A 5,443-nucleotide genomic window follows, 5' to 3' on the forward strand; every position below is an offset into this window, starting at 1 on the left:
ATAGCCTTTTTAGCAGTATCTGCGGTAATTTTTTGACCAAAAACGGCATTAACTATATCGCTGTCACAAGTGTGCTTCTGTGGGATTTCGCTAACATCTTTGAAACCGTCTGGACATGGAAGATTTCTGTCAGCTAAAGTAATAAGCCAGTTGTTGAAATCTGAGTCCACAGAGCGGACATTGTTGTTTAATTTCAGTATTTCAATTTTTTTCCATAGTTGATTTAATTTAATGGTTGCTTCAATAATTTGAGCTCGATCACTGTGTGGTACCACTGGTAGAGTTTGTCTAAAATCTCCACCAAGGAAAATAACTTTCCCACCAAATGGTTTCTGATTGTTCATGATGTCTTTGAGGAGTCTATCTACAGCAGTAAGTGCTATACTGGGTGCCATAGTTGATTCATCCCAAGTAAGGATTTTAGCATCTCTAATGATGGAAGCATTGTTTGATGTTAATCTGATACTTGATGTTGCCGTTTCCAGTAGAGGAACAGGTAACTTCAACTGTGAATGATAAGTTTGTCTTCCTTGTAAATGGGCCCGCTGTTCCAGTATGTGGGGGGAAGGAAGCCGCCTCCCCACGAATAGACAGATCTCCACAAATTGCCACCACTGGATACTTTAAAATATTCTTTTATTTTTTTTTCCAAGTTAATGACAAACACTTCAGTCCAGAGCCCTGGGTTAGGGCTTCCCAGGCAGGGCTGTTCTGCCTCTCTTAGTGTACAAGCCAGCAACACAAAGTCTCTGCCCCTTTCTTGAAGGGCTGCAATAGTCCTTTGAAAATCCCTCCTTTTCAAAGTCAGTAGCACAATCAGCACTTGCCTCCAAGCAGGATTTCCCCCTCCTGCCCAAACAAGTCTTTCAAATTCAACATAGTACTTCCAAAATAATCAGGGTGCAGCTTGGGGGAACCAGGCTTGTAACTCTTCCAGCCCCCTCCCCCAACAGTCAAGGTTTCCCCACCGCAAACAGGTCTAACCAAAAGAAAACAGGCTTCTTTCTTTAAGCAGGGTTTAAATCAAAATAACTTCCAAACAATATAGATTCTCAAACCTTCAGGGGCTGCCTTCCTCAGGGCTCTCAAGCTCCCATTCCATTCTGCTTTCTTCCACCTGCTCAGCCTGATTAACTCCCTCTTCCACCCAATCCATCCAATCCTCCTGCTGCTTCTCGCCCCACCCTTCCCTATTACAGGTGGGCGGCATGATATACTGATTGCGGGTCCAGGGGAACTGGGCTCCTTCATTCTCCCTCCCTCTTGTGGTCAGAGACGGTATAGGGCCAGCTTGCCTATCCCCTGGGCTCCCCCTGCTGGGACTGGAAATGCATTCTGGGAGATGTAGTTTAGGGTTTTGCTGCTTCATTTTGTACATCTGGGCTGTAGCCTCACATCCTGGAAGGAGGTTTGCAGCAATTCCTTTAGAAGCAACAGGTAGTGCAATCAGGGCCGTGCCGATGCGGTAAGCGAGGTAAGCGCCGCAGGGGGGCGCCCACCTCTGGAGGGCGCCGCCGCGGTGCTTACCCTCGCCCCGCCGAGGCCTTTAAATCTTTTGGTCGCCCCGGGTGTCACCAGAAAGGGGGGTGCCGCCGCTCCCGCTGCTCTTCATCCTGGCACCCCCCCCGCACCAGCCCTTTAAATTTATTTGCCGACGCGATAGTGAGCGCAGCACCTCGTGTGGAAGTAAAGGAAGCGGATCCGATCATCTCATTGGGCCTTCCCTCACTGTCCCGCCCTCCTCTGACGCAACTTCCTATTTCCTCTAGGGCGGGACAGTGAAGGAAGGCCCAATGAGATGATCGGATTCGCTTCTTTTACTTCCACACGAGGTGCTGCGCTCGCTATCGCGTCGGCAAACAATTTTCTTTTTAAAGACGGGTGGCAGGGAGAAGACGAGGCAGGGTGAGGGTGGGGGACAGATGGGGTGACCGTGAAGGTGGGGGAGGACTCGGATAGCAGAAGGGACTGGGTGGGAGGCAGATGGGGTGAGGGGGACTCGGATGGGCAGAAGGAACTGGGTGGGAGACAGATGGGGTGAGGGTGGGGGGCACTTGGATAGCAGAAGGGACTGGGTGGGAGCCAGATGGGGTGAGGGGGACTCGGATGGGCAGAAGGGACTGGATGGGAGCCAGATGGGGTGAGGGTGGGGGGCACTTGGATAGCAGAAGGGACTGGGAGGGAGTCAGATGGGGTGAGGGGGACTCAGATGGGCAGAAGGGACTGGGTGGGAGACAGATGGGAGAAGGGGCATGGAGCTGGAACTGGGGTCTGAAAAGTGAGCAGGAGGGAGAATGGGGTCATGCCTGGGGCAGGGGTGGATGGGAGAATCAATGGATCTGGAACTAGGGGCAGCCGCAGGTGGGAACTGGGAGCCGAAAAGAGGGGGCAGTGAGAGAGGGGGGATAGATCCTGGATGGAATGGGGAGTGAGAGGGAGGGCAGACCCTGAATGGATGGGAGGGGGAAAGAGAGAGGGCAAATGGTGAATCGAAGGAGCAGAGAGAAAGGGCAGACAGTGGATAGAAGGGAGTGAAAGAGCAGACAGTGGATGGAAGGGGGCAGAGATAGAGGGCAAATGCTAGAGGGAAAGGAGAGAGAGAGGGCAGATGGTGGATGGAAGGGGGAGAGAGAGATGGCAGACTGGGGCAGATGGTGGATGGAAGGAGCAGAAATAGAGGGCAGATGTGGATGGAAGGAACATTAGAGAGGGCAGACACTGGAGAGCAGAGAGAGAGCGAAGACAGATGCTGGATGGAAGGAAGACGGTGAAAAGAAGATAAGGAAAGCAGAAACCAAAGACAACAAACTGTAAATATATATTTTTATTATTTTGCTTTAGGATATAGTATTTTAGCTATGTTTATAAATAGAACATGTAAATAAGGTAATCTTTTTATTGGACTAATTTTAATACATTTTGACTTAACTTTCAGAGAACAAAACCCCCTTCCTCAGATCAGGATAGGATACTGTAACAGCACTATACTGTATTGACCTGAGGAAGGAGATTTTGGCCTCTGGAAGCTAAATGTATTAGTCCAATAAAATGGTATTATTTTATTTTCTGTATATGTTTTATTTCTATTTGTTAATTTGTAAAGTGGTGATTGGTATTTGTTAGTTTTTTCAAATTTACATCTGCTGTCTTTATATTTTGCACAGTACTAGGGGACATTTTCTGTTTCTGTGGTGTTGCATTGTATGCAGAGTCTGGCATCGGGGGTTCAGTTTAATTTTTGTCTAAATAGAAAGTTTATGATTACTTATCCTATAGTGGATTAGGGTGTATCTGTGTTTGAAAAAGACATGGCTTTCAGTTGGCATTGACTGTGCAGGATCTACGATCTGTACTATTCTGTCTGGTTTCGTTTTACAATAGGTGAATTGATGTTCTAGTGCTCACTGTAGTGTTTAAGATGCTTTCCTTTTCCTTGTGTGACTCGTAGAAACGACTGCTTATGGTATGGTAAAATTGCTCTATAGGTCGTGAGTGTTTTGTATTCTCGGTATGCCTAGTACTGGATTTGGGGGGGGGGGGGGTGTTAAACAATGACCGGCCCCGGGTGTCAACTACCCTAGCTACGCCACTGCTGCCGACGTCTCCCTTCCCTTGCACTCGTTGGTTCCCTCAGTGTCCCGCCTTCTTCTGACGTCAGAAGAAGGCGGACACTGAGGGAACCAAGAGCGCAAAGGGAAGGGAGACGTCGGCAGCGCTCCGCTTTCACTGACGCTGCTGCGACCGGAAGTAAAAGATTTAAAGGCCCCAGGGTGCGGAGGGAAGGGCAGAGAGGCATGGATGGGAGGGCAGGGCCCAGGGAGAGGACAAATTGCTGGAAGGGAAGGGGAGGGGAGAGAGGATTGCTGGCTATGGATGGAGGAGGGAAGGGCAGAGAGGGACAAGGATGGACATGGGGGCCCAGGGAGAGGACAAATTGCTGGAAATGGAGGGGAGGGGATAGAGGAGGCAAGGATTGCTGGCTATGGATGGAGGAGGGAAGGGCAGAGAGGGACAAGGATGGACATGGGGGCCCAGGGAGAGGACAAATTGCTGGAAGGGAAGGGGAGGGGAGAGAGGATTGCTGGCTATGGATGGAGGAGGGAAGGGCAGAGAGGGACAAGGATGGACATGGGGGCCCAGGGAGAGGACAAATTGCTGGAAATGGAGGGGAGGGGAGAGAGGAGGCTTGCTGGCTATGGATGGAGGAGGGAAGGGCAGAGAGGGACAAGGATGGACATGGGGGCCCAGGGAGAGGACAAATTGCTGGAAATGGAGGGGAGGGGAGAGAGGAGGCTTGCTGGCTATGGATGGAGGAGGGAAGGGCAGAGAGGGACAAGAATGGACATGGATGGGAGGGCAGGACCCAGGGAGAGAGGAGAAATTGCTGGAAATGGATATAGAGCAAGAAATGAAGAAGAAAGGAGAAAAGTAAAGAAATAAATGGAAAGGAAGCCCTGGAAATGGAGTTAAGAGGACATATAGCAGCAGAATCAGATACTGGACCAGCATGATTGAAAAAAGAAAGTCACCAGACAACAAAGGTAGAAAAAAATTATTTTATTTTCATTTTAGCATTTGGAATATGTCCACTTTGAGAATTTACATCTGCTATCTTATTTTGCAATGTATAGCAATTTGTTTCTAAGAATATTGCTGACAATTCCTTTCAGTGTGGCAAGTGGTGAGCGATCATTTTCATGGGGGGGGCGTGATCATTTTCACGGGGGGGGGGGGGGGCGCCAACTGATAGTCTGCAGGGGGGCGCCAGAGACCCTAGGCACGGCCCTGAGTGCAATTCCTCCATCTCCTCGAATGTTGCTCATGATAGTATTATATGTATACGTTTTTTCACTTCCACCAGGACCATCTAGGAAGAAGCACGTGTGGGTTATGTTTTTTGTATTGCAGGCAGAAAGTTTAGTATGAAATGCTTCCCTTTGCTCATTATTTAGGTTTTCAAGCATTTGTTGAGCTTTACGGTTTTCATCTGCAACGTTGAAGGCAAGTTTAGGATCTTCTGTTCTCTGGATGATTTTTGGTAAACCAAAGTGTTCAAGTTTTTTGCCATGTGTAGTCAGAACGTCCTGGATTTTCTGAAGGCACAATTGTTCACAAACAGAGCAATCACCTTGGCAACCATGGATGTGTTGAAAATCTTGTATCATAGTAAGTTTGCGTTTTTGGAAAATTTGTAACGCATTTGATGTTACGGAAAAAACACAAATGTATGCAAAAAGGTGTCTGATTTCCTGAGGCATGCTGCATGTGACTGCATCGTTTAAGGTGTTCTCCCACAGAGCTTCATCGTCAATGAGCCCCATTTTCTTACCTGCATCTTGAAATGTATTATAAAGAATATTTTCAACTGTTTTTAAGTCTTCAAATAACTTATCTCCTGGTTGGTGTAGTAGAATTAGCCTTAAACAGTAACGCTCAGGGTCTG

At 48.3% G+C, this 5,443-nt stretch overlaps 1 long non-coding RNA gene across 1 annotated transcript in view; it reads left to right on the forward strand.

Moving 5' to 3' along the window:
- Positions 1–244: 244 nt before the first annotated feature.
- The window catches only part of LOC115461838, a 19,960-nt gene continuing 14,761 nt past the window's right edge, over positions 245–5,443 (forward strand). Inside the window, exon 1 of the long non-coding RNA XR_003940781.1 lies at positions 245–411. This is a non-coding gene — a long non-coding RNA (uncharacterized LOC115461838). The remainder of the gene's footprint in view (positions 412–5,443) is intronic.

Source organism: Microcaecilia unicolor, chromosome 2, assembly GCF_901765095.1.
Source record: "Microcaecilia unicolor chromosome 2, aMicUni1.1, whole genome shotgun sequence".
NCBI lineage: Eukaryota > Metazoa > Chordata > Amphibia > Gymnophiona > Siphonopidae > Microcaecilia > Microcaecilia unicolor.